The sequence below is a fragment of the Heteronotia binoei genome, chromosome 8 (genome assembly GCF_032191835.1).
Source record: "Heteronotia binoei isolate CCM8104 ecotype False Entrance Well chromosome 8, APGP_CSIRO_Hbin_v1, whole genome shotgun sequence".
In the NCBI taxonomy this organism is placed as follows: domain Eukaryota; kingdom Metazoa; phylum Chordata; class Lepidosauria; order Squamata; family Gekkonidae; genus Heteronotia; species Heteronotia binoei.
The window spans coordinates 106,767,642-106,781,853 of NC_083230.1; the positions used below are offsets into that span (position 1 = coordinate 106,767,642).

At 46.3% G+C, this 14,212-nt stretch overlaps 1 protein-coding gene across 2 annotated transcripts in view; it reads right to left on the reverse strand.

The window, feature by feature from the left end:
- The window catches only part of PDE3A (phosphodiesterase 3A), a 421,890-nt gene that overhangs the window by 325,399 nt on the left and 82,279 nt on the right, over positions 1-14,212 (reverse strand). The window lies entirely within an intron of this gene.

A 14,212-nucleotide genomic window follows, 5' to 3' on the forward strand; every position in this document is an offset into this window, starting at 1 on the left:
ACTTTTCAACCCCTCCTTCCGGGTTGAAATCGCTATGGGGCGCTGTGTGAAATGTCCAGTATCTAACCCGGGAGCAGTTTTCGCGCCCTTTTTCGACCGCCGGCGCGCGATCTCCGGCTTTTTTTTTTTTTGGAACGTCGGCTAAAATCGCTATAGCACTATAGTGCTATAGTGACATATCACAACAGCATCACCATAGATCGCCGCCGCTGAAACTTGGTAACTTATCTCAATGGAGTCTAGCCATCTCTATGGTGGTGCTGTTGTGATATGACGCCATAGCGCTATAGCGATCTTTGCCGATGTTCCAAAAAAAAAAAAGCTGGAGATCACGCGCCAGCAGGCGAAAATGGCTGGCGCTGGTGGAAGCGAGATAAAAGCGGAACAGTGTGAAATGGCTTGCTTCAATCACGGAACCCTACCGGGGAAAAAAACATGTGTCTGAAAACTCCCATCCCTGTCTCGGATTACTGCAAGGCGGCACAATACCGACTCCCTTCCGGCTTCCACTGGTAAGTGTGAAAAGGGCCATTGTCAGTGAGCCAGATACCCCTTCCTGAGTCAGCTAAACGATGCGAACTGGTAAACATATTTAACCCTATAATGACTGAACTCAGACATTGCCTAGAAATGCAATATAAATCCTCAGAATGCCAACAGAAAACACTAGGCAGTCGTGAATACCTTGGCATGTAGAAGGTCACAGGTTCAATCCTTGGCATTTCCAGTTAAGGATCAGTTAAGAGGTGACATGAAAGAACTCCGTCTGACCCCAGGGAGCTGCTGCCAGTCTGAGTAGACAATGCTAGCTTTAATGGATGGAGGGTCTCATTCGGTACAAGGCAGCTTCATATGTGTTCATGTGTTTTCACGAAGACCTTGAATGTATCTCTCTCTCTCGGCTTGACTTCGCGAACGAAGATTTAAGAAAGGTGCAGTAGTCCACGTCTGCTGCAGGCTCGCTGGTGGCTGACAAGACCAATGCGGGACAGGCAGGTCCGGCCACAGTGGCTGCAGGGAAAAGTCTGATTTGGGGTTGGTGCTGTAGCAGTACAATTCTTCCTCAATCTCCTTTTGTCCTCAAGACCAGCTATGCGTGCGTTCTCAAAGGAAGAGACAGCCTGGTGGATGGTGTGCCTCCAAGCTTTGCAATCTGAGGCTAGGTCAGACCACTGGTGATGGTTAATGCAACAGGTACCAAGGGATTTCTTCAAGGAGTCCTTGTACCTCTTCTTTGGTGCCCCTCTATTTTGATGGCCAGTGGAAAATTCGCCATACAGGGCAATCTTGGGAAGGCGGTGGTTTTCCATCCTGGAGATATGCCCTGTCCAGCGCAGCTGCGTCTTCAACAGCAGTGCCTCGATGCTTGTAACCTTCGCCCGCTTGAGGACTTCAGTGTTGGTCACAAAGTCACTCCAGTGGATGTTGAGGATGGTGCAAAAGCAGCGCTGATGAAAGCGCTCAAGGAGTCGCAGGTGATGATGGTATAAAACCCACGATTCGGAGCCGCAGATGAGGGTTGTCATCACAACCGCTTTGTAAACCTTGAATGTATACAACTTAAGGAACCATCCTGCTCAGGTCTATTACTGGGACTTACTCCCAGGGAAAGTGGTTTTAGGGCTGGACTGTATACCAGCCCTCTCCCCACATCACATGGATATCTAAATTTTGCAAGTCCCTATTTACAACAACCAGGCCTGAATCTGAGCCTACAACTTATGTGGTTTGCCCAAGGCCTATCAGGGAATCAGTGCCCAGGTTTCTTAGACCCAAGGGTCTCTTATTACATCCATTTAGATCTGTATTGTCCATCATTTGCTATTATACAACAGCTCTAAAAGAAAGGCAATTATTTTTATTCCATTCCTTCCCTCCTCCTCCCTACTGCTGCATCTGAAATGGTTGAACTCATCTTTCTTTCTTGGTCTGCATCTCCCTCCACAACTACCACAGAAGTAAAGCAGACCTATTTGATTAAAATGTATTTACTTAAAACATCTCTATCCCACTTTATATCCTTTGGACTCAAGACAGCAAATGGAAAACAAACCAGCTTGCAACTGCCCAGCATGTTTCATTTCTCTGGATCATATTTATGTGAGAAATGGGCTGTGGCTCAGCCACAGAGCATATGTTTGGCACGCATAAGATCTCTGGTTCATCTAAAGTCAAAAGGCTGTAGGTGATGAGAAAGACCTCTATTTGAGACTTTAGAGAGCAGCTGCCAGTCTGAGTGGACAATACTTATTTATTTAGTAGGCTTATATTCCGCCCTTTCCCATTACGGGCTCATGGCGGATCACAACATAAATTGGACCAAAAAAAACCACAATTCAAATGTAAAACAATACAATAAAACCAAAACAGTAGAACAATAAAACGAAACAAGGTGCATCACCGGCGGAAAGGGCACATTTCACAAATACAACAGTTTTTGGCCCAAGAAGAAGTGATGGTCTTAATAATCAGATTCAGCACCACAACAAGGATGTAAAGCATGATGTCACAACAAGGGAGACCGACTGATGGAACAGTTGGTGGAATAGGACACCCGTTGCCTCAACTGAGCTTGAGAGACCCATGGATTTGTGTGTTCAAAAAATGAAAGCACACTCATTCCACAGCATCAATTTGCTGTTGGGTTTCTCCACCTTCTCCAGTCCGTATCATTGAACCTTATTGCACTGGAGCCAGAAAAGCCGCAATGTGATCGTAATACATTACGGGGCCAGATTCTCTACACGAAAGAAAGATCAACATGGGTGCTGTTTTTGGTTGCATTCCCATTGTGCATATAAAAGTGTGCTCTGATCTGGAGGCAGGGAGTCCACCTTTTTCACCGGGGCTCCAGTCAGATTACAAAGGTTAAGCCAATGCAGTCAGCAGGATGAGACATCCAACAAAACAGTGCAACAGAATCTGTATAGCAGAAATCAGGAACCAACCAGAAAACTAAAAACAGAACTGAGGCCAAGCCCAGGCTACCACAGTCTCATCAGATCTCAAAAGCTAAGCAGGGTCAGTCCGGATTAGCATTTGAATGGGAGACCACCAGGGATTTTTTTGTAGAAAAAATCCAGCAGGAACACATATGCATATTAGGCCTCACTCCCTGATGTCAGCACTATTTCACGCAGGGATTTTTCGAAGAATCCCAGCAGGAAATCATTGGCATATTAGGCCACACCCCCTGCTGTCACTGTTGTTTCACACATGGCTTTCTTAGAAAAAGCCCAGCAGGAACTCATTTGAATATTAGGCCACACCTCCTGACATCACCGTTTCACACAGGGTTTTTTTGTAGAAAAAGCCCAGCAGGAACTAATTTGCATATTAGGTCACACACCCCTGATGTCATTGTGGTTTCACACAGAACTTTTTTGTAGAAAAAGCCCAGTAGGAACTCATTTGCATATTGGGCCACACCCCCTGACACCAAACAAACTGGAACTGCCCTGGGGACTAGCAAGGAGGCCCAGGGTTGCTATGCAGAAGCAAGGAGGGGCTGCGGCTCAGTGGCTTGTCATGCCAAAGGTCCCAGGTTCAATTCCTGGCATCTCCAGTTAAAAGATCTAGCAGCAGGTGATGTGAAAGACCTCTGCCTGAGACCTTGGAGATCTGCTGCCGGTCTGAGTAGACAATCCTGACTTCGATGGATCAGGCATAATTCAATATAAAGCAATGAACATGTAATTCATGTGTTCAGGCAATGGCAAAAACAGCTCTCCTGCCCCGAAAACCCTACCAGGTTGTCGTACATTGGCCGCAAATTAATCCTACTTCCCACCATGCAAACGTGTAGTTCTAGCCTGCAGTTGCCAGCATCTGAATTAAAAAAAAAAACATGAGTTGAATCCAGGACAGACAGAAACTGGGGGGGTCAGAGACACAACCTGGAAGTAGCCGGCAGGTCTGAGATGAATACAGCGAGCTGTGAGTGCAATCTGGCAGAGTCCAGCTAGCCACAGGAAGAACCTGGCAGAAGCTGGAGTTGGCTGGCTCTTTAGACTCAGATTTTGGCTACTCAAGCAAAATGCCTTCATTGCACCATTTAAAAAAAAAAAAGACTGCCTGGTTGGCAACCTTGCACCCATTCAATAAAACTGGCCCATAAATATATTAAAAGTCCAGCATCCCTGCTCGCCAATCCTGCCATCAAGAGGGCAGAGGAGATGCTAGCTCACGCTACAAATTCCCTACTTTAGCTACCGCTTTCTCTCCTCGGGGGCCCAGTGATCCAGCAAGCAGCTGTAAAGCAAATTAGCACTTTATTACTCTAAATCAGGGGTGGCCAAACTTGCTTAACTTAAGAGCCACAAAGAATAAACATCAGATGTTTGAGAGCCCCAAGGGAGGGAGGGAAGGAAGGAAATAGATGGGGTGGGAGGAGGGAGGGAGAGATGGAAAGAAAGCAGCTTTAACTTTAAATGCATTATCCAAACCTCAGATTGGCTTGGCTTGGAGGGATTATTTAAAGAGAGAAATACCTTCTCCAAGCTGGCCAATGGGGTGGTAGGGGCTTCAAGAGCCACACAGTATGTGTGAAAGAGCCACATGTGGCTCCTGAGCCACAGTTTGGCCACCCCTGCTCCAAATTAAGGTTCTTGCAATGTAGAGCTTCTAATGCATCTCTCCGCCTTGCAAGTTAGTAGGTCTTCAAAATAAAAAATGATTCCATGCACGATACCGGGCCCCTACAGCTGATTTTGTGGACTCAAACTTTGTTCCACCACTGTTGCATCATTTTTCCAGATAGCATGTTTTCGACAAGTTGTAGAGCATTGTTTTATAAGTCTGTAATGCCATTTTATTGCACTGCTGATTGTACATATCAACACCTGTCTAACTGCATCGCTTTTAACTGCACCTAAAGTCTCAGTGAAAAAGACAAACTACAAATAAAACAAACTTAAGTCCTTCTGTCTGCATGCATTATAAACCACACCTTTACCTGGATGCCCCATGGTAGTCTGATCTCATATTGGATCTCCAGTTTAAAAAGGACCACAAAGTAGATGATGGGAAAGACCTCTCTATCCGAGACCCTGAAAAGCCACTGCCAGTCTGAGCAGACAATACTGACCTAGTTGGAGCAATGGTCTGATTCAGTAGAAAGCAGTTCTGTGTGATTGCGTGATCTCAGAAGATAAGCGGGATGAGTTGTGGTTAGTATTTGGATGGGAGACCACCAAGGAAGTTCAAAGTTGCTATGCAGAAGCAGGCAATGGAGAACTACCTCTGTTCTCCTCTTGCTGAGTAAATGGGGTCATCATAAATCAGTTGCAACCTCACAGCACTTTCCACCACCAGTCTGGACCACAGACTTTCCCTGACATAATACTGCTTTGGCTGAGAATAAAGCCTGGGACAACTCCAAGAATGGCAATTTTCCTCACTAAAATGTCAAGAAGCACTAGCCACAGTAGCCTAGCAACGCTTCTGATGAGTCACTGGAGATCTTATTGGCAGTGGAGATCTTCACTGTGTGGCTGAAGGGAAGGTGCGGTGGCCATTTTATGGCTGGCTCCACTTCTGCTTGCAGCCATTTTGTGGCAGCACCCATCATTCTATATCAGACCATAAGAACATAAGAGAAGCCATGTTGGATCAGGCCAATGGCCCATACAGTCCAGCACTCCATGTCACACAGTGGCCAAAAAACCAGGTGCCATCAGGAGGTCCATCAGTTGGGCCAGAATACTAGAAGCTCTCCCATTGTGCCCCCCCAGAACCAAGAATACAGAGCATCACTGCCCCAGAGAGGGAGTTCCAACAATACGCTGTGGCTAATAGCCGCTGATGGACCTCTGCTTCACATTTTATCCAATCCCCTCTTGAAACTGTCTATGCTTGCAGCCGCCACCACCTTCTGTGGCAGCGAATTCCATGTGTTAATCACCCTTTGGGTGAAGAAGTACTTCCTTTTATCCGTTCTAACTCGACTGCTCAGCAATTTCATTGAATGTCCACGAGTTTTCATATTGTGAGAAAGGGAGAAAAGTACTTCTTTCTCTACTTTTTCTATCCCATGCATAATCTTGTAAACCTCTATGATGTCACCCCGCAGTCAACATTTCTCCAAGCTAAAGAACCCCAAGCATTTTAACCTTTCTTCATAGGGAAAGTGTTCCAACCCTTTAATCATTCTGCACTTTTTTCCAATGCTATAATATCGTTTTTGAGGTGCGGTGACCAGAATTGTGCACAGAATTCCAGAGGGGCCTACAGACTCAGAAAGGTTGGGGACCCCTGAGTTAATAGCTAGACTAAGCACAAGGCGACTGATGCTAAAGCACATCTGTCAGGACTCGAACCCGCAGGTTTGGAATACATCTCAGGGCCTCGTCAGACCTGCCTTCTAGAAATCCAAAACCTTCCCCATTGCGCTGCACAGCTCCTGCCGATGGTATAGTTTCTGGGGGTGCTCACACAAGCATTTCCTTGCTGTGATCTGAAATCAGGGAAAGGACCAGGCCATAGAGAGCAGCAGAGCACAGCAATAGGGCTTGCCCTGAATTCGGGCAGGGAAGAGGGCCAGGCGGTCACCGTGCCAGACGTCATTAGTCACAGCTCCTCCATGAATACCAAGGCAAAGCCTATTACCCTTCAGAGCAATATCCTGTTCTCAAACTCTGAGCTCTCCTACTGCTCCGAGGAGGCCGTAGCCTTCCCCCCTCCGCTTCATTATTTCCTGCCCTTTTCCTCTCACTCATCTGCAGAGGCTGTGCCACCAACTGCAAACCGCCGACCGCAGGCTGGCCTCTGCCCTCACAGCCATCTATTGCCCCACAAATGAGATCTGGGGTCAGAGATCCTGGAACCCAGCTAAGTGCCATTTATTGGTACAAAGTGGTGGTGGTTTCCCCCCACCCCTTCTCATTTCTCTCCAATCCAGAAAGCAGCCAAGAGGGTTAACAAGATCTGCTAATCAGCATGGCCCCTGATTAACCCCTACGCCTAATGCACCTTGCTAGTCGAAGGAAACTGATGTCCACCTTAATCATTTCATGTTTCCTGCCTACTCTTCCTATCCCACCCACTCCTCCGGCTTAAATAAAGGCAAGTGGAGAGGGACACACAGCTAACACAGGTGACTGAATCATCCCTTAGCCCTCCTGGGATGTAAAAGAGAAGTTAGGGACCACATTCTGCAGAACATAATGCATAGGACTGAAGCTGTGGTATTCTGATCGCAAGCAGGGGTGGATTGCTTCTCTCTAAGCTCCCCTCTCTGAAAAAAATTCAAGGCATTTACACAGGGGTGTGAGACATGCAGCCTGAGGGCCGGATCAGGCCCCCTTCTCCCTCTCTCTTGCTTTCTACTGCATCACAGCTTGCTTTGCCATCACAGCTTGCTCAATCACACAAGAGCTATGGAGGAAATCCACTATTTTCTCCATTGGCTGAGGTTCCTCCCTTGGGGAAGAAGGGAGGGAGGGTTTGCTTTGTCAGGCTCTCTCAGTCACACAGCAAAATTACTGAGCCAAGCCTCTCTTCCTTCTGTTGGCTGAGGTTTCTCACAGCAAGAGACTGTTAAATAAACAGAGACTGTTTATCTGAGACTGTTAAATAAACAAAATATTGCAAGAGTGCTTTAAGCCTGTTTTATTTTAAGATTTTTAAAAAGTATTTAATTGTGTTCGGCTAGGTCCTTTATAAAGTTTATATCTCCACTACCTGGCGTTACATTTTATCACACACATTGCCCAGCCCTACAAAGTCCCATTTATGTCAGATCTGGCCCTTGAAACAAATTAGTTCGACACCCCTGCATTAACACATCGCTGAGAAAGGCACAGCACAGCTTTCTCCTTAGGATATCTGGAGTCGGTCCGTCTTCACATCTGCACACCCCTAAGACCAGGGCTTTTTTGTAGCAGAAACTCCTTTGCATATTAGGCCACACCCCACTGATGTAGCCAATCCTTCTGAGCTTACAGAAGGCTCTGTACTAAGAGTCCTGTAAGCTCTTGGAGGATCAGCTACCTCGGGGTAGGGGGTGGCCTAATATGCAAAGGCATTCCTGATACAAAAAAAGCCCTACCTAAGACTATCAACTCTGGATTGGGAAATTTCTGGAGATTTGGAGATGGGGCCTAACAAGGGTGGAATTTAAGGAGGGGAAGGATCTCAGGGGCACAGAATGTTAAACAGTTAACCTTCCAAAGAAGTCCTTTTCTCCAGGGGAGCTTCCCTCTGTAGTCTAGAGAACAGCTGCCATTTTGGGAGATCTCCAGGTCCCATCTGGAGTTTTGTATCCCTAGCTAAGTCCCTGGCTGGCCAACAATTCCCAGCAGAATGACAGCTGGAGCATCAGCAAGGCTGGCAAAGAGCTGAAAGGTTATCAGTTCAAAGCTTGCCTCTGCCACAAGTTCCATAGGTGGCTACCAACAAACCGCTCCCTGCTGAATGAGGAGGAGGATTTATACCCCACCTTTCACTCAGAGTGTCAGAGCAGCTTACAATCTTCTTCCCTTCCTCTCCCCTCAACAAATGCCCTATGAGGTAGGTGGGGCTGAGAGAACTCTGAGAGAACTGTGACTGGCCCAAGGGCACACAAATAGCTTCATGTGAAGGAGTGGGGAATCAAAACTAGTTCTCCAGATCAGAGTCCACCACTCTTAACCAATACATCAAATTGGCTATTTTTTTTATTTTTAGAGGGATAATAATACTAACCAACCTCTCTCTCTCTCTCTCTCTCTCTTTCTGTGTGTGTGTGTGTGTGTGTGAAAGAGAGAGAAAGAGAGAGAAGTACCATCAAGCTGCAGCTAACTTATGGCAACCTCATAGGGTTTTTGAGGCAAGATACTAACACAGGTGGGTTTGCTATTGCCTGCCTCTGCCTCTGCATAGTGACTCTGGACTTCCTCACTTCTTTCCTCAGCCAAATACTAGCCAGGATCAACCCTGCTTAACTTTGTACATCTGATGAGATCGGGTTACCTGAGCCATGCAGGTCAGGGCTGACCAACTTTACATGGGTGTTTACAAGATTACTGTGAATATATGAGAAACACTTTGAACGTTAAATGTGCTATATAAAGTATTGAGAAGAAAAAGAAGAAGAGGAGGAGTTGATTGGATTTGTACCCCGCCTTTCACTTGCAGTCTCAGAGCAGCTTACAATCTCCTTCCCTTCTTCTTCCCACAACAGACAGCCTGTGAGGTAGGTGGGGCTGAGAGAGCCATTTCAAGAACTGCTCTTTGAAAGCAGCTCTTTCAAGAACTGTGGCTGACCCAAGGTCACTCAGCAGGTGCATGTGGAGGACTGGGAAACCAAACCCAGTTCTCTTAGATTAGAGTCAGTGCACTTAATCACTACACCAAATTGGCCCTATATAGAGTATTGCTGCCACTAAAAATGCTGCAAAACAGTGCCTTTTCAACACAGTTGGCCAAATCTTTGGTAATTCATGTTTTACAAAAGCCATTCTTTTTTCACATTTCCAATGTTACTTGTGCGTTCAGTTTTTCAGGAGCTGTGGCTCAGCGGAAGAGCCTCTGCTTTGCATGCAGAAGGTCCCAGGTTCAATCCCCAGCATCTCCAGTTATACTTGCAGGCAGGAAGTGATGTGAAAGACCTCATCCTGAGACCCTGGAGAGCCAATGCCACTCTGAGTAGACAATACTGACTTTCATGGACCGATTCATGATAAGGCAGCTTCATGTGTGTTCATGTGAGATACGGGCTCAGTGGGTTTGGGTTATGTTTTTTATTCTGGGCTCAAGAACACACTCTGGAGGGAACAGCATCCATGTGACGATGCAATAAATTTGCAGGCCTCAGAAGCAAATACAGGGCTTTAGCAACACACCCAGCCGTAGCCGATTTCATCAGTGTGGCAGAGCCGACTGCCGAATGGCATTTCCTTCTGGGCTCTAATGAAAGAAGTTGACATTTACTTTGTTCGGCGGGGGAATGTTTGTATTTTCAGTAAAGTAGTGGGAAGCCAGAATGCCACGTGTTTTGAGAGGGGGGCGGGCAGGGAGGGGACCTGGCTCCATCTTTACGAGCATAAGGTTACCAAGCTACAGTCATTAAAAGAGAGCACACGGCTGATGCGCAGGATACGCATGCCTCGTATTGTCCCGAGCCGTGCGTAAACACACGTTTGCAGCTAAATTAATTTCTCACTTAAAATCCAATTACTGGGACTGTAGGCTGCTCAGTTAATTTAGAATGAAGCAGTGTGGGGGGGAGGGGGGAGGTCACTGCATCAACCTTTTGCGACACAAAAACGGAATGCAAGCGAAAGCCTAGTAGGACAGTGGCATTCTATCTGGTTGAAGTCGGGGGATTTTTCGGGAAGCTGGGCTGCAAGCACCAGCCCTTGAAAGGACCTAATAGCAGGATCAGAGCAAAAGGTCCATTGAGTCCCAGGTTTCCCTTAGTGACCACCAAATGCCCCCCACCAAGAAGGTGAGAAAGCTGAAGATCTCCTCTACTGTTGCTCCCCAGTAGGACTTTTTTTGTAGCAGGAACTCCTTTGCATAATAGGCCGCACCCCTGATGTAGCCAATCCTCCTGGAGCTTACAGTAGGCCCTGTACTAAGAGCCCGGTAAGCTCTCGGAGGATTGGCTACATCAAGGGAGTGTGGCCTAATATGCAAAGGAGTTCCTGGTACAGAAAAAGCCCTGCTCCTCAGCAACTGTTATTCCATGGTACTGCCAGGTTCTTAGCAAGAAGGTCTACATGCACCCCCACGAAGCTGCATTATACTGAATCAGACCTTCGTCGCATGAAAGTTAGCACTGCCTACTCAAACTAGCAGAAGCTCCCCAGTAGAGGTCTCAAGCAGAGGTCTTTCACATCAGTCACCGTCTGACTCTTTTAGCTGGAAATGACGGCGATCGAACTCGGGACCTTCTCCATGCACTGATCCACAGGCCCTCTCCTTTTAGCCATCATGCCTAATAGCCACTATTAGCACTGTTTCCATGAAGCAAGTCCATAGAAAGAAAGACCTTGGCCTCTGTGTCATGTTTGTTGGGCCTCCATGTTCAATGGTTTCACACCAGTATAAAAGAGGATGCTCAACAGCAGGACCACTGGTCTGATCCACCATAATGCTGCTTAGGCTCTTATATTAACTTGTCACATGGTGCCACTGTGGTGTAGTAGTTGGAATGTCAGACTAGGATCTAGATCTGGGTTCAAATTCTTACTATCAAAAAACATACTAAGTGACATTGGGCCTGTCACTCTCTCCCCCTCTACGCCTAACCCACACCACAGGGTTGTTGTGTGGGAAAAAGCAAAAAGGGAGAACTATATATACAGTCCTAAACTCCTTTGAGAAAAAGGGCAAGATAAAAATGTAACAGACAGTTATAAGCTATCTTCAATGGCTCTAAAAATTGGATTTGATTATTCAGTGTAAGATGCATACCTAGAAGTAGCATCCAATACTCCCTCTAAACTGTGGAGTCTTGTGAGCAAAAATTCTACTTTGTGAGCCACGGACATTAAAGTTGTGAGCTACTGCATAAATGAGCCTGCGCCGAGGCCATTTTTCTAGAGCTAACACACACAAAAAATTGTGAGCCAGAGACTAAAAAATTGCGAGCTAGCTCACACTAACTCAGCTTAGAGGGAACACTGGTAGCATCCCATTCCCACCTGCAAAGTAAATAAAGATTTACAAGAAGACAGATTCAGCCACATTGGTCTGAAGCAATAAAACAATGTTTGAGTCCCATGACACCAGTAAGACCAACACAGTTTAATTCTGGGTTTAAGCTTTCATATATGAAGAAGTGTGTGTGCACAAATAAGCTTATCCCCAGAATTCAACTTTGTTGCTCTTAAAGGTGCCACTGGACTCAAACTTTTTTCTGAAGCTCTACAAAAAACAAATAAAGAGCACTGGACATAAGGTGCCAATCAGCAGGCTTTGAATGAGAAGGCATCCATAAGGTATATGTGCTGCTATTTGAGTTGTTTGGAGTGAGCCAAACATATCCGGGATGACCTTGCAGTCTGATTAAGGGGATCAAATGTGGAATGTTCAGTAGCTGGAAAAAATTCACTGCAAAATTCACAGTGCCGCAATTCTCTTCCTTAACACTCAATGCTAGACATAGCGCTAGCTCTTAGGCCTTGATCTGGCTGAGGTTAACCTCAGTCATCTTGAGGCTGCAAAGATCTTGCTAGAGCTCGAGAGGGCATGAGAAGAGCTCATGGAGGAAGGCTCCCAGAGAGGAAAATGTGCTTTACAATCACAAGGCAAAGGGCAGGGTGGACTTTTCCCAATAGCATTGAGCATGAAAAAATGTGCCTTGATACACTTAGGCACACAAAACCACACTTTGACTACCCACTCTCTGTGTGCCTATAAAGTTCTACCAAGTCACAGCCGACTTATGGAGACCCCTGACTACCCACTAGCCAGATAAAAATGTATCTTCCTCACGCAGTCAGCGGGGAATGTTTTTTCCAAAGAGGAGATGCAGCCGCTGCAGCAGAAAAAGGAAAGGGATAATGCAAACAGGCCCGGTGCAGTCCAAGATAAACGATGATGACGTCGCTCTAGGAAAGCCAAAAAACCAACAGGAGTTGCAACGAGAGTCGGGCTCCTTTTAATCACTTCCCCCCACCAGGCGCCAATCCAGCCTCTAATCGGCTGTGCCAGTTCTGGCTCCGGCTCTTTCTTTTTGCCATTGTTACAAAGCTACTTGGCATACTTCTTCACCCAAAGGGTGATTAACACAAGGAATGCACTGCCACAGGAGGAGGTGGCAGCTGCAAGCATAGACAGCTTCAAGAGGGGATTGGATAAGCATATGGAGCAGAGGTCCATCAGTGGCTATTAGCCACAGCTTATTGTTGGAACTCTCTGTCTGGGGCAGTGATGCTCTGTATTCTTGTGCTTGTGGGGGGCACAGTGGAAGGGCTTCTAGCCCGACTGGTGGACCTCTTGATGGCACTTGGGTTTTTTGGCCAGTGTGTGACACAGAGTGTTGGACTGGATGGGCCATTGGCCTGATGCAACATGGCTTCTCTTATGTTCTTATGTTCTCTGGCCCCTGTGTCCCTAATGCTGTGATAACTCCAAAACTGAATGGAAGAGGGGACTGAACATGGGGGGATCCAACAAATCCACTAGAATGGAGAAGTGAAAAAGTCCATTTCCCTTTGCTGTTAAAGAGCTACACTCAGTTGGCCTTGCAAATTACCCAGAAATACATATTTAATGACCAACTTTAAAAAAAAATCAACCTAACATTTCTGAGATCCTATCACAATCCATAATTGTATGGAACCAACCAGCTTTTCTACCAAAAAAGGAGAGGGGAAGGACCTTTCTTGACCACCAAAAGGTTATACTGGGGATTGTGAGGCCAGCAAGAACTAAAGCAACATGGAACACAGATTGCAGTGAGGAGGGAAATAAAGTGAGGTCAAGCACAAGTGGAGCTGTGGTTTAGTGGAAACATCTACGCTTGAAAAGCACAAGATCCCAGGTTCTATCCCTGGCATCTCTAGTTAAAAGGACCAGGAAGTAGGTGATGCAAAAGACTTCTGCCTGAGACCCTGGAGAGCTGTAGTCACTTTGAGTAGACAATACTGATTAACCAATGGTCTGGGTCAGTAGAAGGCAGCTACTTGTACCATTGATCAGTGGCCATGGCTCAGTGGTATAGTATCTGCTTGCAATGCAGAAGATTCCAGGTTCAACCTCCAGCATCTCCTGTTGAAAGGACCAGGACACAGGGGAGATGGAAGACCTCAGTCTGAAAACCCAGAGAGTCTCTGCCAGGCTGAGCAGGCAATACTGATTTTGACCAAAGGTTTGATTCAGTTCAGTATAAGGCAGATTCATGGATGACCATGTGATGTGAACAGAAGTGCCTATAGGATCCAAGCTGATTCAGTCCCTGGGCCACATGTTTGACATCCCTGCCACAGATCTTTTTAACCTGGAGAGCCATTGCAATTCTGGTAGCTGTTCAGGCCTCGCCAGGAGATTTATCTAACACGTCCCAAAAAACTGAGGAACAATAACAAAACAGGTTTTTTGGATGTGTTAGATTTGCTTCTTAATGTGGTACTCTTGGCTTACCTAACTCCCAGGAGGTTTGTCAACACAACCCAAAGGTAACTGTGACTGAAATTACATGGAAAACAGACAACATTTATTACACTGAAGAACAGGTGAAAAATACAGTGGCCCTGTTCAGACACACAGTATAATCTGATGCCAC